General features: G+C 43.0%; 1 protein-coding gene and 1 non-coding gene across 3 annotated transcripts in view; one reads left to right on the top strand and one right to left on the bottom strand.

The window, feature by feature from the left end:
• VGLL4 (vestigial like family member 4) overlaps window positions 1–24,567 on the bottom strand; it is a 175,602-nt gene that overhangs the window by 111,011 nt on the left and 40,024 nt on the right. The window lies entirely within an intron of this gene.
• On the top strand, window positions 23,850–23,956 carry LOC128592850 (U6 spliceosomal RNA). The gene has a single exon (XR_008382062.1). It is a non-coding gene; the product is annotated as a U6 spliceosomal RNA (small nuclear RNA).

The following is a 24,567-nucleotide window of genomic DNA, read 5'->3' as shown; positions in this document are numbered from 1 at the left end:
TCTTGCTGCCTGTGCTGACCATGTGGACAGCTCCGCTCCTACACAATGTCTTTACTGTTTCCTCATTTCTCAGGTAAGCAAAACAACAGGACTTAAAATACATTTCTCATTTCTTTTTACGTTTCATTCAATTTATTTTTTTTTTTTTTTTGAGACAGAGTCTCACTTTGTGGCCCTCGGTAGAGTGCTGGGGTGTCATAGCTCACAGCAACTCAAACTCTTAGTCTCAAGTAATCCTCTTGTCTCAGCCTCCCGAACAGCTGGGACTACAGGTACCTGCCCACAATACCTGGCTAGTTTTTCTATTTTTAGTAGAAACCAGGTCTCACTCTGGCTTAGGCTGGTCTCGAACTCCTGAGCTCAGGCAATCCACCCATCTTGGTGTCTCAGAGTGCTGGGATTACAGGCATGAGCCACGGCGCCCGGCCTTCTCAGTATAAATTCTACCCAGATAACTCCTAATGGAACAGAGGCTGGACAAAGACTGATGCCTAGAAGGAAGAAACCACAGTCCAATTTACTACTTTCTCACAGGGATAATAAGAGAAGAGTGCTCAGTGAGGGGTGCGGAGACCTGGGGTCCAGTTTCCAGGCCAGCTCTACACACTGCATGGTCCCAGGCAGTCACCGCCTCTTCCTAAAGCCCAGCATTCCCATCTATACCACAAGGGAGTTGGACCAGAAGTTTGCTATGATCCTTTTCAATTCTGAAACTTTGTGAATATTTCCCTTCAACCTTAGAGCTGGCAGGAATCGCAGCTAGAGAACTGGGCTGAACACTGCAGCACCTGAGTGGCCTCCTGAGAAACCACAGTACCTATCAACCCAGTCACACTATTTTTTTTTTTTTTTTTGAGACAGTCTCATGTTGTCACCCTCAGTAGAGTGCTGTGGGTGGCATCACAACTCATAGCAACCTCAAACTCTTGGGCTTGAGCAATTCTCTTGCCTCAGCCTCCCAAGTAGCTGGGACTACAGGTGCCCGCCACAACGCCCAGCTATTTTTAGAGATGAGGTCTCGCTCTGGCTAGGCTGGTATGGAACTTGTGAGCTCGGGCAATCCACCTGCCTTGGCCTCCCAAAGTGCTAGGATTACAGGTATGACAGGTGTGAGCCACTATACCCGGCAGCTACAGTCACACCATTAAAAACTCCTGAATATTTCTGGCCTGGCACAGTGGCTCACACCTATAATCCTAGCACCCTGAAAAGCCAAGGCAGGTGGATTGCTTCAGCTCAGGAGTTGAAACCAGCCTGAGCAAAAGCAAGACCCCATCTCAATTAAAAATAGAAAAAAATAGCCTGCCATTGTGGTGGGTGCCTGTAGTCCCAGCTACTCAGGAGGATGGCATGAGCCCAGGAGTTTGAGGTTGCTGTGAGCTGTGATGACAGTGCTTCTTGTCCATTCCAGAAATTCCTACGCAGAAGACCAGAGACCTCCTTGGCCCCAGCTGGGAGCCTGCTCTTCCACTGAACTCTGAATATTAGGAAGTTCTTATTTCCAGTGAACTGATAGCAACTCCTATAATTTCTGCCCACAGATCCTAGTTAGGTCCACTGGAACAACAACGAATAAGTCCAATCCTTCATCTAAGATGACAGATTTGTCATTGAGAAACCAGTTCTTCTATCTCAACTTCAGACTTTTCTCAAAATTAATCACCCCCAGTTCCTTCAACTGTACCTTGTGCTTTCAACCCCGAATCAGTCTGCCCAACAAACTTCCTGGTGTTTAATTGAGTTTGTTGCAGACTCTGTTTTAAAAATGGTGACAACTGTACATAACCTTTCAGGAGAGAACGGCCCACCCCATGGGACTGCGGCTTCCTGCCACCTGATGCTTCTACTCCAGTGACTCTTCACTCTCCTCTGTAGACTAGACCCCACCCAAGCTCTCCCTTACAGTTCTGGTCCTCGCTTCCAGGAGTACCTTAAATAAACAAAAAACAGTCACACTGCACCAGATACTGTTCATTAGCTTAAGTTTCAAAATGTATTTGAGGGGCGGAGCCTGTGGCTCAGTGAGTAGGGCGCCGGCCCCATATGCCGAGGGTGGCGGGTTCAAACCCAGCCCCGGCCAAACTGCAACAACAACAAAAAAAAAATAGCCGGGCGTTGTGGCGGGCACCTGTAGTCCCAGCTGCTCGGGAGGCTGAGGCAAGAGAATCACGTAAGCCCAAGGGTTAGAGGTTGCTGTGAGCCGTGTGACGCCACGGCACTCTACCCGAGGGCGGTACAGTGAGACTCTGTCTCTACAAAAAAAAAAAAAAAAATGTATTTGAGAAAAATACACTTAGAAGTGGTAGGAGCTGTCTGAACAGAGGTCGTACACATCAGATCCCAGACAGCAAATTATCTGATGACTGAAATTCTATTTGCTGTGAAATTCTGCCAAGTAAAACTATGGCAGAATCATGTTCAGAAGCAGACTCCTTTAAAGTCAGTATTATCTCACCAAGATAAAACACTTTAACTTCTTGTCAGTATGAATTACCCAAACATCCAAACTCAACGACACAGGTGTACATAAAAGAGTAACCAGGCAGGGCAGTTTTAAAATCTGAGAAGTAACTGCTATAAACTCCTATTTATGTGAAGTTTGAGAGAAACAGAGGATTAAGTAAATGTTCTGGTTAACTGAAAGTGTACGTTATATAAATGCAATAGAACCTCTGTAAGTTGACCACCCAAGGGACTATAATGAACTGGTCAACATACAGAGGTGGTCAGCGTAAGGAACCAGGCCTTCTATACTGATTATGTACGTGTGGTATACGTCCAGTCTATGAAAATGAGGTCAGCTTAAGGAGGTGGTCAGTGTAGGGTGCTGGTCAGCTCTGGAGGTTCCACTGCGATTAATGTTCAGTTTTTTGGCAGGCAATCATAAAATAAGTATTTTAATAAATAGCCACAGCGAAGCACACACACACACAGAGAACCCTAAGTATACATGATGAACTTGGCCTTTCCCCTGATGGGCCTGCAAAGCTTTCAAGCAAGGTCATGGCCAGGAAGAAGCAATGCCCTCAGCCCAGGGCTATGTATAAAACAGGTTATGGGCTTCAGACAATATATGCTAATAACTACTAACTGTCCATCCCAATTTTGTGAAACAATTCTACCTTCACTTATTTTAGAACACTTATTTTACATTTATTTTATTCACTTATTTTACAACTAAATATAACTAGATTTCTCTACCTTGGCAATAAGATTCATGTAACATATTCACAAATCAGAAAAAGAATATTCGTATTGCACAGGTCTTAATGTTTCATCTGAAGAAAATATGACCGTTATACCTACCATGTATTTAACAACATACCTTAAATAAAACCCCCTTCATCGGGCGTTGTGGCAGGCACCTGTAGTCCCAGCTACTAGGGAGGCTGAGGCAAGAGAATCGCCTAAGCCCAGAAGCTGGAGGTTGCTGTGAGCTGTGATGACACAGCACTCAACCAAGGGCGACAAAATGAAATTCTATCTCTAAAAATAAATAAGGCTTGGTGCCTGTGGCTCAAGCAGCTAGGGCGCCAGCCAGATACACCAGAGCTGGTAGGTTCGAACCCAGCCCAGGCCTGCCAAACAACAATGATGGCTGCAACCAAAAAATAGCCGTGCGTTGTGGCAGGCGCCTGTAGTCCCAGCTATTTGGGAGTCGGAGGCAGGAGAATCTCTTGAGCCCAGGAGTTGGAGGTTGCCATGGCACTCTACCCAGGACAACAGCTTGAGGCTCTGTCTCAAAAACAATAAAAAAATAATAAAAATAAAATAATAATAATAAAACCCCCTAACAGTCCGGGCACAGGGACTCATACCTGTAATTCTAACACTCTGGGTGGCTGAGGCAAGTAGATCAACTGAGCTCAGGAGTTGTAGACCAGCCTGAGCAAGAGTGAGACCCCATCTCTACTAAAAGAAAGAACTAGCCAGGTGTGGTGGGCACCTGTAGTCCAGCTACTTAAGACGATGAGGCCGGAGGATAGTGTGAGCCCAAGAGTTGGAGGTTGCTGTGAGCTATGATGATGCCACAGCACTCTACCTAGGGCAACAGAATGAGACTCTGTCTCCCAAAAAAAAAAACCTAACAAATACAGAAAGAGAAATATAAAAACTCATGACAGCATTAATTATAATAGAGGGGAAAAAACCTGAAATAACAAACTAAATTACAGCATATATACACAACATGGTTATTTAAAAGGATGATACAGATCTATATACAGTAACATGGAAAACATTCACAATAATTTTAAGTAAAAATAGCAAGCCCCATATGTAGTATGACTCTATTGCTTATATTACGTATGATTTCATTTCTGTTTCAGAGTGGGTATACTTGATAAATATAAATGTCATATACATGGCATGCATATAATAGTTACACAGAATATCAGGTATCATTCTATTTTTGTGATGTCTTATATATTTGTAAATGTTAGAAGCCTATCCACAAAAATTAATAGTAAAAGTTATCTTCTAGGAAGGACAGAGAACTTCAGATTTTTGCTATTATTCTTTATATATTTTCTAATTTTTAAACTGTGAGGAAGAAACAAATAAGAAAATAAACTTGTATTTATTTTTGTAGATCCCTAATATATCTATCACTGGTCGCTAACTCACCACAAGGTAAACTGCAAAATAAAAGATGTTTGTAGGAGGGGGCGGAGACAAGATGGCTGACTGAAGTCAGCTTTCCACAGAGGCTCCCGTCCAGAAGGAGAGTTAAAGGACAGAAATTTAGCAAGTAACCTGGTGGATTAGAGCTGCGCCAAGAGAGAAGATTGAAGAACGCACATCAACCCTGCTGAGGCGAGCTGCGACCCTAAGGATACAAACAAAAGCTGAGACTTCAAGAAGACAGGCGCACGGGCTACAGACATATGAAAAATGCTCATCATCCTTAATCAGAGAAATGCAAATCAAAACTACTTTGAGAGATCATCTAACTCCAGTGAGATTAGCCCATATCACAAAATCCCAAGACCAGAGATGTTGGAGTGGATGTGGAGAAAAGGGCACACTTCTACATTGCTGGTGGGAATGCAAACTAATATGTTCCTTTTGGAAAGATGTTTGGAGAACACTGAGAGATCTAAAAATAGATCTGCCACTCAATCCTATAATTCCTCTACTACGCAGAAGACCAAAAATCACATTATAACAAAAATATTTGTACAAGAATGTTTATTGCAGCCCAATTCATAATTGCTAAGCCATGGAAGAAGCCCAAGTGCCCATCAACCCACGAATGGATTAATAAATTGTGGTATATGTATACCATGGAATATTATGCAGCCTTAAAGAAAGATGGAGACTTTACCTCTTTCATGTTTACATGGATGGAGCTGGAACATATTCTTCTTAGTAAAGTATCTCAAGAATGGAAGAAAAAGTATCCAATGTACTCAGCCCTACTATGAAACTAATTTACGGCTTTCATATGAAAGCTATAACCCAGTTATAACCTAAGAATATGGGGAAAGGGGAGAGGGAGGGAGGGGGGAGGATGGACAGAGAGAGGGTGATTGGTGGGATTACACCTATGGTGCATCTTACAAGGGTACATGTGAAACTTACTAAATGTAGAATATAAATGTCTTAACACAATAACTAAGAAAATGCCAGAAAGGCTATGTTAACCACTGTGATGAAAATATGTCAAATGGTCTATAAAACCAGTATATGGTGCCCCATGATCGCATTAATATACACAGCTATGATTTAATAAAAAAAAAAAAAGATGTTTGTAAATCCGGGAATGAGAGAAGTTTATTGTATTAACTGAATACACACACACACACAAAATGTCATTTGTAAAAAAAAACTCCTCCACAGGTTTCTGATACACCCCAGGGATGACATGCTTTCCAGCTACTCTAGACTGTGGAGAGAGACACATGTCAACATGAAGATATTATTGGAATTAATTTCCTCAAAAAGAACATAGTTATGGGCTCAGCGCCTGGGGCTCAAGCAGCTAAGGCGCCAGCCACATACACCTGAGCTGGTGGGTTCAAATCCAGCCCGGCCCACCAAACAATGACAGCTGCAACCAAAAAAAAAAAAAAAATAGCCAGGCATTGTGGCAGGTGCTGGTAGTCCCAGCTACTTGGGAGGCAGAGACAGGAGACTTGCTTGAGCCCAGGAATTGGATGTTGCTGTGAGCTGTGATGCCATAGCACTCTACCCAGGGCAACAGCTTGAGGCTCTGTCTCAAAAAAAAAAAAAAAAAAAAGTTATGGAACTGAACATCTCACCAGAAATAAGTGAGGTAGAATAGACAATCCTTGAGATTTGTTCTCTGCTGCAACTCTCCTAACCCCAGGATTCTACAATCCATAGAATGCTCTTTCTCAGAAAACAAAACCAAGCTCAAAGACAACAGAACAGGGTGGTACCTGTGGCTCAGTGGGTAGGGCATCAGCCCCACATAACGGGAGGGTGACGGGTTTGAGCCCGACCTCAGTCAAACTGCAACAAACAAACGAAAAAAAAAAAAAAATAGCCGGGCATCTGCAGGCACCTGTAGTCCCAGCTAATCAGGAGGCTGAGGCAAGAGAATTGCTTAAGCCCAGGAGTTGGAGGTTGCTGTGAGCTGTGACGCCACAGCACTCTACGGAGGGCCATAAAGTGAAACTTGTCTCTTAAAAAAAAAAAAAAAAAAAGGCGGCGCCTGTGGCTCAGTGAGTAGGGCACCAGCCCCATATGCCGAGGGTGGCGGGTTCAAACCCAGCCCCGGCCAAACTGCAACAAAAAATAGCCGGGCGTTGTGGCGGGCGCCTGTAGTCCCAGCTGCTCGGGAGGCTGAGGCAGGAGAATCACGTAAGCCCAAGAATTAGAGGTTGCTGTGAGCCATGTGATGCCACGGCACTCTACCCGAGGGGAATACAGTGAGACTCTGTCTCTACAAAAAAAAAAAAAAAAAAGGACAGCAGGACAGTCACACCACTGGCTCAACCACAGGGTGTCTCCGCCCCTTCTTCCTCAAAGCAGGGCAGCATCTTCTCACATGTCCTTCAGGACATTTGTTTTTCTGTAACTATTAGAGATTTTCATTAATGACTCAAGTTTTTTTTTTAATAAATTTGATTATGTCCAGAATTAAAGTTCAAACGCTGCTTACCAAAATGAAAGATTTGAGAGTCTTCATTTACTCTAAAAATTCCATCATGTTCAAATCCCAGCATGCCTCGTACACCTACAGCTCTAACAACACCAATTCACCCAGCGCACGGCCCGGAGGCTGAGTAACTGCGGAGTGACAGAAAGAGCCGGCGGAGCAGCTGTGTAGAAGGGGGAACTAAGGATCCCTGCCTACAAGGGAGGGCAAGTCCTGTCTGTGCAGGCAGGTGCCTGACCAGGGCACACCAGACCACTGGCCGGGCAGGCTGCACAACGTCCATTCATTTTGCATGTACTTATTGATCAATCACCTACCATGTGCCAGGCGCTGCTCCTGGCACTGGAAATCCTGTAGTTAAAGTAAGCCAGAAATCCCTGTTTTTGTGGATCGTACATTCTAGTGTATGCGAGAGACAAATGAGATAAATAAAAATTAAACAATGAAGTCATAGACGGGAGGGGCAAGGAAGGCTGCTCTGAGGCCTCTGAGTGAAGATATGAAGAAAAAGAGGTGGCAATCCATGAAGGTATTCCAAGAAAAGATTGTTCTGTCCCGTGGCAATAGCAGGTGCAAAGGCCCTGAGACAGGAGGCCCACAGCTAGGAGGCCAGTTTAGGTGGAGGTCATAGATAGGGCTCTCCTTTGACCTCTACAGGACATGGAGAACCCTGGATGGTTTTGAACAGAAGAGTCAAAGAATCTAATTTACACTTCAAAGGGATCACTCTGGCATGATGTGGAGAATTGACCTAAAGGAGACAGAGTCAGAAGTCCTAAGAGCACCTGGAAAGCCTCCGCAATAACCCAGGCAAGAGATGACTGTCTGTAGATGAAAGTGACAACAGCCATGGTGATGGTAAAACCAGTCAGATTTGGGATATATTTGAAGGGAGACCCAACCAAATTTGCTAATGGACAGTTTTTGAGGTGTGAAACAAACACGGTGAAGAATAACCCTTCGCTTTTTTGGCCTCCATAGAAGATTTTTTTTTTTTAAATATATATTTGGGCATAACTATTCTGCTCAAAATAGGGCTAGAAATCCAGAGCTAATATACCCTATAAGTAACAAAAGGTCATCTCCAAGGACCTCTACACATACAGGCTTCTAAGCCTGTAAAAGAGCAACCTTAATAAGAAATTCGCTAATCACTTAAAAAATATTAATGCTGTACTATTCCGTGTAGTGGATGCTTATATATTTATGAGAAACATATTCTTCTAAATCACTAATGATACCTCTTAGTTCTCACTCTCCTAAACTCTCCTTTCACTTAGTGGAAACTGCTAACTCTCCCCTCCCAGGTGGGGGACCCCCAGCAGCCCTGCAGAAATACATCTCAACATGTCATCTCTCAACAAAAACCTTCAGTGGCCACAGGATAATGTCCAAACTCCTTAACAGAAAGCCAAGGTCTTCCTGATTTAATTGCCACAATGTTACTATTAAATTAATAAACTTTTGTTGAGCACCTGTCATATGACAGGTGTTTCTGCAGGTCTGGAGAATGCAGAGGTGAACTCAAAGCCTTTGCTCTCAGAGAGTTTGCCTTTTAAGGTGGACACTGACCTTAGAATTCATCTCCCACCAACTACTCCATTAACTAGGTTCTAGTCACACTGCCTTATTCAAAAATACCTCCACGCATTCTGCCGACTTCATGCCCAGGTTCACACTGTTTCCTTTACTGAGAATTTCTCCCCCAGCAGTTAAAAAATCCTTTTAATTCAGTCAGGTGTCATCATAGTGACTTCACAGCCACTTAGATCCATCTAATCTCTGTTTCCAGCTCAATACCAACCAGGCTGAAATAACCCCCCTTACTCCGGGCATCCACTTGCTCTCTAGCACAGAAAGGGCTGCATCCCTAAGTTGTAATTCATATTGAAACGTCTGTTTCTCCTCCACTGGGCAGTGTGAGCTGCAGAGGCAGGACCATTCACCCCTCTATCCTTGGCACACAGCATATGGCTTGGAATAAGCAAGGACTTAATTAAATATTTTTAAAAATGTGACTCACAAACATTGTATTGTTTCTGTCCAAAACGCTTCCTTATAAATCTTTAAATTTTCCTCGAACATCTAGGACCTTCTTTTTTTTTTATGACCTTTTTAAGTAGCATGTTTAAATAATGCAAACTATCCTTTGAGGGTATAATCAGGATTTTAGGAAAGGCTGAATCACTTGGATAAAAATAGTATGAACAGAGGGTGATGAAGGTGGGTAATATAATTGCTATTCCCAAACAAAAGCTTAAATATTCATAAAACTGAATATGTAGTACATGTTATAAACTCATCCTGAAGGGACTCCAGAAACATCTTGCAGTGACAGCATCATAACAATATTCTTATTCTCAAATATCATTATGGCAGGGTTTTACAGTAACACTCTTTTGTAAGTAGCAATTCTGCCCAGCTTTACAAACAGAACCCCTCTTTCCAGGTGGTAAATCTTCTGTTAAGATAAGCATACATGTTTTCAAGAGTATATTATGTTCGAGGTTGGGAACCTGTTTCTAAGACAGGTAAAAGCAACAATATTAAGACTGAGGACAGGCTACCAGAAATTCTTCCTATCATCACACACACACGCACATGCACTCACACACGCACTCACACACATTCACACAAGCACGCTACCCACACCCCAGTACCTGAAGCACCTCCAGTGTCCCCTGGAAGATAACAAAAGCCAAAGAAATAATGAAAGTAAAGTGAAGTATAAGGTTAGAAAACCTTTCTCCTCATTCCAAATAATATGACCTCAGGAAAGTACTTCTGTGTAAACTTCAGTTTCTTTATATATAAAATAAGGAAAGCTTGGGCGGCACCTGTGGCTTAAGGAGTAGGGCACCGGTTCCATATGCCAGAGGTGGCGAGTTCAAACCCAGCCCTGGCCAAAAAAACAAAAAAAAAATAAATAAATAAATAAGGAAAGCTTAGATTCCTTCAACTTTAAAATGCTATCGCTTTCAAATATCTTCAATTGTAAAGCGAACACGCCAACTCACCTGGATCCCCCGGCCCTTTTGGGATGCATGCAGGTAGTCGCTAAGATTTGATTTAATCAAAGAACCTGTAATTACAAATTTCCAACATTCATACCCCAGATATGTCTTTTTGAATAATACGTAAGTAATGGAATCAATATCGTCATTAAAGATTAGTAAAACTCACTTTATTTTTTTTTTTAGACAAAAATAAAAATAAGTAAAATTTCCGTGTTGACTTTCCACGGTGCCTTTGGAGCCCCTGATTGAGAAGACAGCAGTGTCCCCCTCGATACTGATGAGCACCCACCCTGTGGGGAGAGGCAGTACCTGTCCTGTAGAAGACTAGGGTCTGGCCCCAAGCATGAATGGTGTTCTTATGAAGGATAAGGCATTTAGGTAAACATATCAAACTTTCCTTCATAATAAAAACATTTAATCCTATTTGTTTGGCCAGGTCGATTAAGGAAATGTGAAAATTAAAAGAACATTTTCACCATGGTGTAGACCTGGGTGTCTCAAATTTCAGAGTGCATGTGATGCAATCAGGGATTTTGTAGAAATGCGTATTCTCCATGGGTGGTTCTGCAGTGGGGACACAGTCTGCATTTCTAACAAGTCGCTGGGGATGCCACGGAGCACACCTGAGTAGGACACAGCAGTCCCTTGATGTCCACGGGGAATTGGCTCTAGGACCCCTGCTCTATACAAACCCAAATCTGTATATACGGAAGTCCTGCAGTCTACCCTGCAAAACCTACATCAACAAAAAGCCTGCCCTCCCCATATGTGAGCTTTGCATCCCACAAACACTGTTCTCAGCCTACACTGAAAAACACCCAGTATGAACCAGTGCAATTCACACCTGCACGGCTCAAAGGTCGACGGTGACCGTATGACAGGCAGCAATATGCTCCCTAAGAGATTCATTCTGAGGATATGTACTCTAAAATTTCACTTTTTTAAAAAAAACTTCAACTGGGAAAATTCCATGAAGCCAGAACCCTGGCTCAAAGCCCAGGATCCCAGCCACACGCCTCTTAAAAATAGGTTTTCAAAATGCCTAGCATTTTTTCAAAAGAATAGGATATGTGCCTAAAATTCTAGCCATGATTCTTGATACACACCACTCTGGTTATTATTTTTATTAACTTTATCCCTGTTTCAGTTTTCACTTTCTATTCTACCTGTCATTAAACGGTGTCATGAAACTCAAATCTCTACTGTTGCTTACTGGCCAAGCAGATGAAATCTCTCCATTTCTGTCCTACAAAGCAGGGGGGAAGATGTTTTTTTTCTGGCAATTTTTCTGGCACACAGTATCATGCTGAAGAGTTATGAAATTAAGAAACCAACAAAAGGGCAGCGCCTGTGGCTCAAAGGGGTAGAGCGCCGGTCCCGTATGCAGAAGGTGGCGGGTTCAAACCCAATCCCGGCCAAAAAATAAATAAATAAATAAAGATAAATTAAAAAAAAAAAAGAAAGAAACCAACAAAAAATGTTGGACTTCCTGAAATGTTGTGGTTACTTCAAATCAAAATGCTATAGAGAAAACAATTATGAGTCCTCTTTGCAAAGCAAAAATGCTATTTAACTGTAAAACTGGACTGTAAGTACAGAAAGTCAAATACAAAGGAAATTAGGGTGCGAAAATCTTTCAGGGCAGCGCCTGAGGTGCCAGCCCAATATACCGAGGGTGGAGGGTTCAAATCCGGCCCCGGCCAAACTGCAACAAAAAAATAGCCGGGCATTATGGTGGGCGCCTGTAGTCCCAGCTACTCGGGAGGCTGAGGCAAGAGAATCGCCTAAGTCCAGGAGTTGTAGGTTGCTGTGAGCTGTGTGATGCCATGGCACTCTACCATGGCACTCTACCGAGGGTGATAATGTGCAACTCTGTCTCTACAAAAACAAACAAATAAAAATCTTTCAGACACCCGGAAAGTAACTTGACTTTCAAAGACCATTCTCTCAGTTAAAACAGCTCAAGAAGAAAGCATATGCTTCTAGTTAGTGTTTTTTTTCTCTTTCCTGTTATAAATTCTGCTATACTATTATTTTCTTATGTTTAAAAATATCTTCCTTCTCACTCAGTATCCCTGGGGCAATATCCCTAGCAAACTCTTCACAGTTCTCTGGAGTCTTCCAGATGCAGGTTTTCCAAGTCAAAACTTGTGCAAACATCACCTTGTCAGACTTCTGCAAGGTAAAGGCCTGCTCACCCTGAGCTGTCCTCCTCCCCCTGCAGAGACTTTGCTTAGAAGTCTTAGCACCTCCAGGGAGGGAACTTCAAACAACTGTCTCCAGCCCCTTCATTTCACAGGTGAGGACAGGAAAACCAGACACAGTAGCCAGGAAAGCAGTGACTTACTTCTGTAAAAATGCTACAGTGGGGCAGCGCCTGTGGCTCAGTCGGTAGGGTGCTGGCCCCATATACCGAGGGTGATGGGTTCAAACCCGGCCCCGGCCAAACTGCAACCAAAAAAAAAAAAAAAAAATAGCCGGGCGTTGTGGCGGGTGCCTGTAGTCCCAGCTACTCGGGAAGCGGAGGCAAGAGAATCACCTAAGCCCAGAAGTTGGAGGTTGCTGTGAGCTGTGATGTTACGGCACTCTACCCAGGGCGATAAAGTGAGACTCTGTCTCTACAAAAAAATATATATACATATAGGAGAAGAAAAGAAAGTAATAAATAAAGGAGGAAAATAAGAAGAAATAGGAAAAAGATGTAGAACTAAGGAATTGGAATGACAGTCTTAGGTACTTAGAAAGTGTAGTATTAGGCAGGTTGTGGTGGCTCACACCCATAATCATAGCACTCTGGGAAGCCGAGGTGGGTTGCTCAAGCTCAGGAGTTCAAGACGAGCCTGAGGAAGAGGGAGGCTCCATCTCTAAAACTAGCCAGATGTCATGGCAGGCACCTGTAGTCCCAGCTACTCAGGAGACTGAGGCAAGAGTATCACTTGAGCCCAAGATTCAGAGGTTGCTATGAGCTATGATGGCACTCTACCAGGGGCAACTGAGTGAGACTATCTCAAAAAAAAAAAAAAAAAAGAAGAAGAAGAAAAAGAGAGGGAAGGAGGGAGGGAGGGGAAAGAAAGTAGTATTAAATAGCATGTCCATCCTCAATGACATCACTAAGTAATTAAATCTAACAGGCTTCCAAACTCTTTCAAACTGTCTTTTCAGTTTTAATCAAAATGAAACATGCCAGAATAGGCCCTGACGGGGCTACAGCTACAGGCCATGCGGGCACCAGTGCTGCTCCGTGAATCTTTATAGATGCTCTCTTTAACAATCCTGTTACTTAGAGATGGAAAACGAATTGCCTAAAATCTGCAAACCTGCTTAAAGGTAACAGACAAGTGTAATTATTTTTAGATTCCTTTCTTTTTTTTTTTGTAGAGACAGAGTCTCACTTTATGGCCCTCGGTAGAGTGCCGTGGCATCACACACCTCACAGCAACCTCCAGCTCTTGGGCTTAAGCAATTCTCTTGCCTCAGCCTCCCGAGTAGCTGGGACTACAGGCGCCTGCCACAACGTCCGGCTATTTTTTTTTTTGGTTGCAGTTTGGCAGGGGCCAGGTTTGAACCCGCCACCCTCGGTATATGGGGCTGGCGCCTTACCGACTGAGCCACAGGCGCCGCCCTAGATTCCTTTCTTAAAGAGATTGAGGTAATATACATACATTTCATTCGTAATTTTCAATTAAAGCAAATACATTATATAAGCTATATCCAATTAGAGCTGAAAAATCTTTCTCAGTATAACTAATTGTTCGGTTAACAAGATTAATGTTGGACTCAAAGAAGTGTTCTGACTTGATTTGGGTGTTTTCCTTACATTTCACTCTCACACTATAATGTACACTTACCTTACATAAAAATTTACTTGCCTTCAAGAGAACCTCATTATTTTATCACATTTTACTCTCACTTTCTCTTAGTTACACACTGTATGTGACCTCCAAAACCACAGAGAGCTAAGGTCTATGAACGGTTCAAACATCACATGGATTTATGCAATTTAAGAATCATTTTAAAACACCTATGAGCTCTTCATCTGAGTTAACTAAAGTACAAAAGACTAAGGCACTGAAGTATATTTTATGTATTGAACCCAAATCTTTTTTGTTTTTTTTGTTTTTTTTTTTTCAGTTTTTGGCCGGGGCTAGGCTTGAACCCGCCACCTCCAGCATATGGGGCTGGGGCTCTACTCCTTTGAGCCACGGACGCCGCCCCTGAACCCAAATATTAAAAAAAATAATAATAAAGGCCAATCTCCGATGTAGGCAAAATTAATATAAATTTAACTATTTTATGGCAAGGTAAATTGGTATAATCTTTTACAATAGCTTGAATATAAATATAAAAAACATTTAAGAAATGATATTCTTTTACCCAATAATCTTCTCCTTAGAGTTAAGAAATAACTGAAGAGGGGCGGCGCCTGTGGCTCAGTGAGCAGGGCGCCGGCCCCATATACCGAGGGTGGCGGGTTCAAACCCGGCCCCGGCCAAACTGCAACAAAAAAATAGCCGGGCATTGTGGCAGGTGCCTGTAGTCCCAGCTACTCGGGAGGCTGAGGCAGGAGAATCGCCTAAGCCCAGGAGTTGGAGGTTGCTGTAAGCTGTGTGACGCCATGGCACTCTACCGAGGGTGATAAAGTGAAACTCTGTCTCTCCAAAAAAAAAAAAAAAAGAAATAACTGAAGAGAAGAAAAATGTTTTAAGAAAAAAAAATTGGCTGAGGTAAGTGGACCACTTGAGCTCACGCCTTTGAGATCAGCCTAAGCAAGAGCAAGACCCCGTCTCTTAAAAAAACAAACAAACAAACAAAAAAACTAGCCACTGGCTAGGTACCTGTGGCTCAAGTGGCTAGGGCGCCAGTCACATACATCTGAGCTGGCTGGTTCAAATCCAGCCCGGGCCTGCCAAACAATGACAGCTGAAACAAACAAACAAAAAAATCGCCAGGCGTTGTGGCAGGCGCCTGTATTCCCAGCTATTTGGGAGGTTGAGGCAAGAGAATCGCTTGAGCCCAAGAGTTTGAGGTTGCTGTGAGCTGTGGTGTCACAGCATTCTGCCCGGGGCAAGAAAGGGGAAGGGAAGTGGAAGAGGAAGGGAAATTATGGAGTCGCCATTTACAATAATTACTTGTAACCAACCCATTTGATGAAAGGAGGAATGAATTAATAATTATGTTACATGAACCCCATGGAATAGTACACAGCGGAGCACTGTGAAATAGGTTAAAGAATTTGATAATTCTATATTTAATCAAGTCAGTTAATTTTCTGAAAATACACAAAAAGCAAAAATAATTAAAATCACCCATAATTCTACCACCAAGTGGTAAAATTAAAGCTAAAATTGAGGCATGTTTTATCTCTGCAACACATACATTTATGGCAGAATTAGTATCATATCATATGTGCACTTTTATTATTAAATATTGAGGTTGTTTCAATATCTATTTTCCAACATCACAATAAGTACCACTGTGCAAATAATCAGATTATTTACTTAAGAGACCTTTCTAAAAGTAGAACTACTGAGTTAGTAAGTATGAAAACTGTGTTAATTGGCACTCTCACCAGTAAGCACAAGTATGATTTGTTAGGATAAAAGCAGGCTGCATATTTTTTTAACACTATCACACACCTGAATGAAAACTAGAACATACAAGTAATCTTGTTTTTTTTTTTTTTTTGTAGAGACAGAGTCTCACTGTACCGCCCTCGGGTAGAGTGCCATGGCGTCACACGGCTCACAGCAACCTCTTAACCCTTGGGCTTACGCGATTCTCTTGCCTCCCGAGCAGCTGGGACTACAGGCGCCCGCCACAACGCCCGGCTATTTTTTGGTTGCAGTTTGGCCGGGGCTGGGTTTGAACCCGCCACCCTCGGCATATGGGGCTGGCGCCCTACTCACTGAGCCACAGGCGCCGCCCAGTAATCTTGTTTTAAAATTTCAGTTAAGGCTCGGCACCCGTAGCACAGTGGTTACAGCGCCAGCCACATACACCGAGGCTGGTGGGTTCGAACCCAGCCCAGGCCAGCTAAACAACAATGACAACTGCAACAACAACAACAAAAAAAAAACATAGCGGGCGTTGTGGTGGACGCCTCAGCTACCCGGGAGGCTGAGGCAAGAGAATCACTTAAGCCCAAGAGGTGGAGGTTGCTGTGAGCTGTGATAGCACAGCACTCTACCAAGGGTGACATAGTGACACTCTGTCTCAAAAAAAAATGAAGAAATAAATAATACAATGAAATTTCAGTTCATGTTGTGGCCATCTTGTTTTACAATCTAAATTAATCATTCTTTGGGATAGCTTCCAGGAAAACCATTGTTCTCAGATTTTACTCCTCAAGAATGGAGGCTCCCGGGCGGCGCCTGTGGCTCAGCGGGTAGGGCGCCGGCCCCACATGCCGAGGGTGGCGGGTTCAAACCCGGCCCCGGCCCAACTGCAACCAAAAAATAGCCGGGCGTTGTGGCGGGCGCCTGTAATCCCAGCTACTTGGGAGGCTGAGGCAAGAGAATCGCCTAAGCCTAGGAGTTGGAGGTTGCTGTGAGCTGTATGACGCCATGGCACTCTACCAAGGGTGATAAAGTGAGACTCTGTCTCTACAAAAAAAAAAAAAAAAAAAAAAAAAAAGAATGGAGGCTCCCTAAGTTTGATTCACACTAAATAAAATGGCTCTGACCCATAGCCAAATTCTTAGTATCACGGTATTTTCACTTCAGACTACACAGAATTAATTCTGATCCAATCACCTTTCAGCAGGAATGCCAATCACAGTCACAGTGCTCCCCACCTTCTAAAGTGGCTTTGGTTTAGCTGTGACCTTCAACATACCATCCTAATACAGGTGAAGGGTAGGTGTAAAATAATGTTCTATTTGTTTATGGTGGAAAGTTTGTCATAACAAAGAAATTTTGGGTTAGAAAAAAATAGCAAAGGAATGTCCCTAAGAAATGCCATCTCAACGGTCCAGCATAGGGGCTCACGCCTATAATCCTAGCACTCAGGAAGGCCAAGGCAGGTGGATTGCTTGAGCTCCGGTGTTCAAGACCAGCCCCAGCAAGAGACAGACTTCGTCTCTGCTAAAAAGAGAAAAATTAGCTGAGTACTGTGGCCGGTGCCTGTAGTACCAGCTACACAGGAAGCTGAGGCAATTCACTTGAACTCAGAAGTTTGAGATTGCAGTGAGCTATGACTCTATGGCACTCTAGCCCAGGGCAAAAGAGTGAGACTGTCTCAAAAAAAAAGAAAAAGAAATGCCATCTCATCCTTAAGTACAGTAATGTGCCATATAATGACATTTTGGTCAATGATAAACTGCACATACAATGGTGGTCCCATAAGATTATAATACAGTTAAAAAATTCCTGCTACCTGCTGACATCACGGCAGACGTAACATCATAGTGTCACACACTCCTCACCAGCTTGCGGTGATGCGGGTGTCAACAAACTACTGCTCCGCCAGTTGTATAAAAGTCTAGCTATAGTATAATTATATACAGCACATAATACACAATAATGATAATAAATGACTGTTACTGGTTTATGTATTTACACTATTTTGTATCAGGATTTTAGAGCATGCTCTTCTATTTATAAAAAAGAAAATCATTAAGTGTGAAACAGCTTCAGGCAGGTCCTACAGGAGGTATTCTAGAAGAAGACACCATCATCACAGAAGACCTCAACTCCAGGCCTGTGGGATAAGCCATGGAGATGGAAGACAGATGGGGGACCTGACTGACCCTGTGTCGGCGAGGCTAAGGCTAAGAAATTTATTTTTTGTTTTAAACATAAAAATAAGAAATTTATTTTTTTATTTTTATTTTTTGAGACAGAGAGTCTCACTCTGTCACCCTGGGTAGAGTGCCATGGTATCATCATAGCTCACAGCCACCTCAAACTCTTGGGCTCAAGACATCCTCTTGCCTCAGTTTTTAACAGACACCCGGGGGGGTCTCACTCTTGCTCAGGCTGGTCTCGAACTCCTGAGCTCAAACAATCCACCCTCCTCGCCTCCTGGAGTGCTGGGACAACAGTGAGAGTCACCATGCTCGGCCAACTATTTTTTAAAATAAATTTTTAAAAATAGGCTCAGCGCCCATAGCACAGTGGTTATGGCACCGGCCCCATGCACTGAGGCTGTCAGGTTCCAACCCAGCCCAGGCCAGCTAAACAACACTGACAACTGCAACAAAAAAATAGCTGGGCATTGTGATAGGCGCCTGTAGTCCCAGCTACTTGGGAGGCTGAGGCAAGAGAATCACTTAAGCCCAAGAGTTGGGAGTTGTTGTGAGCTGTGATGCTACAGCACTCCACTGAGGGTGACATAGTAAGACTTTGTCTCAAAAAATAAATAAATAAATTTTTAAAAATAGAAAAAAGCGTGTAGAACAAGGACATAAAGAAAGAAAATATTTTTGTATAGAGGAACAACATTTGTGTCTTAAGCTAAGTGTTATTACAAAACGGTCAAAAGTTTTTTAAAAAAATTAAAATGTTTACAAAGTAAAAAAGTTAGAGTAAGCTCAGGTTAATTATTAAAGAAAAAAATGTTAATAAATTTAGTGCTATCCAAGTGTACAGTGTTTCCAACCAGCAGTACACAAAAGCACATCCTCAGCCTTCACCTTCACTCACCAGTCACTGGCTCTCCCAAAGCATCTTTCTGTCTTAAAAGCTCCATTCATGGCTCAGCGCCTGTGGCTCAAGCGGCTAAGGCGCCAGCCACATACACCTGAGCTGGCTGGTTCAAATCCAGCCCAGGCCCACCAAACAACAATGACGGCTGCAACCAAAAAGTAGCCGGGCTTTGTGGCGGCTGCCTGTAGTCCCAGCTACTTGAGAGGTGGGGGCAGGAGAATCGCTTGAGCCCAGGAGTTGGAGGTTGCTGTAAGCTGTGATGTCACAGCGCTCTACCCAGGGTGACAGCTTGAGGATCTGTCTAAAAAAAAAAAAAAAAAAAGAAGAGAGAAAGAAAAGGACACAAAAAGTGGAAAGACGTTACATGCTCATAGATTGGAAGAATCGATATTGTTAAATGTCCACATTGCTCAAAACAATCAACAGATTCAATGCAATCTCCTCCAAAACACCAATGACACTTTCACAGAAATAGAAGAAATAAGCTGGGCACGGTGGCTCACACCTGTAATCCTAGCACTCTGGGAGGCCAAGGCTATGGCACTCTACCCAGAGCGACAGCTTGAGGCTCTGTCTCAAGGAAAAAAAAAAAAAAAGCTCCATTCACAGCAGGTGCCCTATCCAGATGCATAATTTTTTATCTTTTTTTAATAGGCTTTTTTTTTTTTTTTTTTTGCAGTTTTGGCCATGGCTGGATTTGAACTCACCACCTCCAGCATATGGGGCCAAGCGCCCTGCTCCTCTGAGCCACAGGCGCTGCCCGCATTTTTTATCTTTTTACACTGTATTTTTACTGTACCTTTTCTGTGTTCAGATACCCAAAATAGTTACTACTGCCTTGCAACGGCCTACAATATTCAGGGCAGAGCAGCAGAGTGAGACTCTGTCTCACAAAAAAAAAAAAAAAAACAACACTCCACAACACAAGGTCACCTGGCGACACAGTTTCACAGAACCTAGCTCTGCTGACAACCCCATAAGTATTCTATATAAAAGAGGAAAATTAGAAATAACTTCTAAAAATAAATTTTTAAAAAAGAAATAACTTCTATACTAAAAGAATACCTGTTTTGGCCCATGCACACAACCACTGAAGCATTTAGGAAGATTCCCCAACATAACACATACATGGAAAAAGATATTTGAAAAGTGCATCTAGCAGCTCACAGCAATCAGGTGAAGAAATAAGGACTGCAGGGGGAAAGGCCCGGCAGAAACAAGGCAGAAGAGGGTCAGAGATGCGCTGGATGGGGGGGGACCATGACTTTTTTTTTTTTTTTTGCAGTTTTTGATGGGGGCTGGGTTTGAACCCGCCTCCTCCGGCATATGGGGCCGGCGCCCTACTCCTTTGAGCCACAAGCGCCGCCAAGGGACCATGACTTTTTTCTTCCTACTTTTCCGAGTATCAACTTCCTTCCATGAGCGGGTGTCATCTTTATAATAAAAACTTAGGGGCGGTGCCTGTGGCTCAGTTACTAGGCACCAGCCCCACATACCAGAAGTGATGAGTTCAAACCCGGCCCTGGCCAAACTATAACAAAAAATAGCCAGACATTGTGGTAGGCACCTGTGGTCCCAGCTACTCGGGAGGGGGAGGAGAATCGCCTAAGCCCAGGAGTTGGAGGTTGCTATGAGCTGTGCGCAAAAAAAAAAACTTAATAAAACTGTAAACATTTTAAGAAAATACAATTCTCACATACTTTGGCCATAAGAGAATCCTTCACTCAGAGCTCAGTGTATCTTTCTCTCTTCACTCATTCATGAGCCTGGCTCTGCTCTGGACGATAAATAGGACTGGTATCAGGATCTCAGCCGACAGTGTCCTGGCAGCTCTCAGACGAGGCTGACTTTCTGGGGGGCACCATGGCACGGTGCCTCGGCCCGCAGTGCTGGGGGGGGCCCATGAAAATGACATAATTGGCCAGGTGTGATGGCTCATGCCTGTAATCCTAGCACACTGGGAGGCTGAGGTGTTGTTGTGGGTGCCTGTAGTTCCAGCTGAGAGCTGAGAGGCAAGAGAATCACCAGAGCCCAAGAGTCTGAGCTTGCAGTTAGCTATGAGGCCACAGCACTCTACCCAGGGTGACAGAGTTAAGATTCTGTCTCAAAAAAAAAAAAGGAAAAAATGGTTTGTTTTCAAAATCTCAAAAGAAAAAAAATGATGAGGCTAAAGAAAATGTTTTAACATACAGGTATAATAGTTATGCCTCATCTATACATCTTTATACTAATGCAATTGTAAAATATAATCTTTATTTCTTTTTTAATGAAGGAAGGGATCTTACAAATGCAAAAATGCCCAGGCTCAGGAATTTCATGTCACAGTACTGGGGCCGCTCACACTGAGGATGACGTATAGAGAAGGAGCTAGCAATTCAGACTCAGGAGCAGAGTACTTGCGGTGGAGAGAGAGGTCAGTGGAAAGGCACTGAAATAGGCTAACAGCTACAGTGGTGTGTAAGGAAATGCAGACTGTGACAAAGGCTTGGTCTGAGCCCCATGCACAAGGGATAAAGACAAAGTGGAAACCATAAGGGATTCAGAAAGCACATCATATAAGAAACATGTGAGAAAAAGAGGCATTCCACAGGATCAGAGAACATGGTAACTTTCTTCAATGGCCCAAGGATAGAAATCTGCAAAGACATTCCAGGTATTGGGAGTGTAACAGAGATGCAGCTTTCCACTCAATAATTAAACATTTCCAACTCCTAAAACTGTTTACCAACAGTGTAATGAAGTAATACACTCTCCATCTCTTACACAGAGCAGAGGACAGAAGCCAAATATCAGAAGTATTGCCAAGGGCACCCTGCCTTAGAGGGAAGACTGAACAGGAGGATAACATTCCTGTAATTCTAAAATAGTATCTGTACAGAAGTCTGCAAAGTGAAACAGTCCTGCTGCAGGCGGGGCTTCCCAGAGGCCAGAGTGTGTGTGCAGGAAGGTTGTTAGGGTATGCGCAGGGTTAACCCCCTAGGGGAAGGGGAAGCGGCAGAGGGGAAGCTGGGCTATAATGCAGGGCAACAGGGACTCAGCTTACACCACAGCTGTGCCGCTGCAGGGACAGGGCAAGAGTGCTGGCTGAGCCTTTACACCCCTTCATGGACTAGCCACAAAGCTCAGGCTGCACCCAGGCAGGGGCCGACCTCAGGAGACTGGTCAGCGGGCTGCCCCTGGCTCCAGTGGGAGGAGGGGCTGGGTGGTACGGATGGCATCCGCGAAGAAAACTTCCATAAAATGCTTGTGCCGTGATCGTTTCAACAGGATGACACATACCACATGCCAAAACCACACCTTGGCGCTTCACAAAATCTGTTGTAAAATATTCAGCAACTCACTGCCCTCACTAGCAAACACCACAACCCATCAATATAAGGCCATTTACTAACTCAGCCTAATGAAAAGAAAAACCTACTCTGACTCTTCTGACAGCCGTCCCACCTCACTCTCCACAGGTGAAGTGCAGGGCGTTGGGAACACTCCGCCAGGACACTGTGGCTGTGTTGGTGCGTGTAATGGTGCAGTTCATTCAGCAGTGCTCAAGGTTCACCAACAACATTCAAATTAGATATAAAACTACATTTTTAAAAACTCTTCCCTGCCCTTCGCCACATAAGCAATTAAATTTGTTCAGCCATAGAAAATACATGCCGCCTAAGTACACGTGCATTTAATCTCAACTGAATCTCTTCTCATTGATAAACCTGACCCAGGCCATTTCCTCATGCTATATTACTATGAGGACATTAATTGATTTTAAACAAAAGATCTTAGGCACACATCTATGAAATGTGAGTTATCGGATAATGAGATGTCCATAAATCTCAACTGAAATTCCAACTTAATACCGTGAAAAATAACCCCATTCACAACAGAAAATTAAGGGGCGGTGCCTGTGGCTGAAAGGAGTAGGGCGCCGGCCCCATATGTTGGAGGTGGTGGGTTCAAACCCAGCCCCAGCCAAAAACTGCAAAAAAAAAAAAAAAAAAAGAAAAGAAAAGAAGACATGCTCTCTAGGTAAGATTTTATGCACACATTTCAAGAATTATTAATCACTTTATATTTTAATTCAGTGCTCTTGAAAAATAAGTAAATAGATAAATATATATGAACAACTGGATTTTCAACAGTCACAAGAATAATTTACTGTGTTTGGTTAAAATGCTGCTGATGGGGGCGGCGCCTGTGGCTCAGTCGGTAAGGCGCCGGCCCCATATACCGAGGGTGGCGGGTTCAAACCCGGCCCCGGCCAAACTGCAACCAAAAAATAGCCGGGCGTTGTGGCGGGCGCCTGTAGTCCCAGCTGCTCGGGAGGCTGAGGCAAGAGAATCGCTTAAGCCCAGGAGTTGGAGATTGCTGTGAGCTGCGTGAGGCCACGGCACTCTACCGAGGGCCATAAAGTGGGACTCTGTCTCTACAAAAAAAAAAAAAAAAAAAATGCTGCTGATGGAACATATTTACTTATAATACAAATAAGGCTCTCCCCCTGCTTACACAGTTTACATTTACACCTTAGAGAACAAAGTGAGGTATCACGGACATTGGCAAGCCCGGCCTGCCACCAACTGAATTACTTCAAGGGTCACATCTTTGGTGACCAGATTGATTCACTCAAAGAAAGAAAAAAAAAAAATCATTAAAATTTAAAATAAAAAATTTAAGAAAAGATGGTTTTATTCAAACATTGGCAATATAAAACAGCTTCTGATTTCTCTCTGAAATCCTTCTGAAATCTCAAACAGAAGGATAATAATGAGGAAAAGTGTAACTAACGTGCCACATTCAAAGCAAAAATGGATGAATTCAGGAACACTGAGAAGGCAAGTTAAGATTAACGGAACAATAAACAGGTGTTGTTTAGCTGCCAAGTTTGTGGTAATTGTTTCTTTGTGTGTGTTTGGTTTTTTTTGTTGCATTTTGGTGGAGTCAGGTTCGAACCCACCACCCTTCGGTATATGGAGCCAGCTCGCTGAGCCACAGGTGCCGCCCAGTTTGTGGTAATTGTCATAGTGCCAATGGAAAGCTAGGACAGATGCTTATTAAAATCTATCTCCTCCTGTGCTTGCTTCAGCAGCACAAATACTAAAATTGGAACAATACAGAGAAGATTAGCATGGCCCCTGCGCAAGGATGACACGTAAATTCGTGAAGTGTTCTGTATTTAAAAATAAAATAAAATAAAAACTATCTCCTCCTAGATTTTAAGCAAGAGTTGTATCTTACACATTTTAGTGTGTTCTGTTTAAAACATAGCATGGTTCTCTCTGCAAATCTAGCCCTTAGCAAGAACTTCTAAATGAATGAAATCCTGGAAACCCCCTCGCTGCTTCCTTCCTACAGGAGGAAGAATGATCTCAGAACCAGTGTGGATCAAATTTCTTTAGTGGGGCTTATTAACATGCAGTCCAAGAGTTACAGACTCTCACACTTTTTCTTATTTTATTGTTCACCGATTTTAATCTGGCTTCTCTAAATGCTCCTGAAATACGTAAGCCTCTACAAGGTTTGCTTTTCTAAAAGATAACTAGTTTTCACATAAAAAATACGTGCAAGAATCCCTATTTAAACTATTCAACTCCTACCGTTAATATTTTTATAGCATCAGATAAGTTAAATACACAATCTTACCTTCTTAATTACTAGCAGTGGAGGGGGTAAAAATCAGTGTATTATTAACAATATCAACCTTGTAAAAATGACTGGTAACTTTTATTTTCGATTATGGCATCCTGCCATAGAAAATGTTTAATTTTTATAGTCTAAAGCTTTACTTTTT

The sequence above is a fragment of the Nycticebus coucang genome, chromosome 8 (genome assembly GCF_027406575.1).
Source record: "Nycticebus coucang isolate mNycCou1 chromosome 8, mNycCou1.pri, whole genome shotgun sequence".
Lineage (NCBI taxonomy): Eukaryota > Metazoa > Chordata > Mammalia > Primates > Lorisidae > Nycticebus > Nycticebus coucang.
The sequence above is the reverse complement of the archived record's forward strand: the minus strand, read 5'-3'. Positions and strand labels throughout refer to the sequence as shown.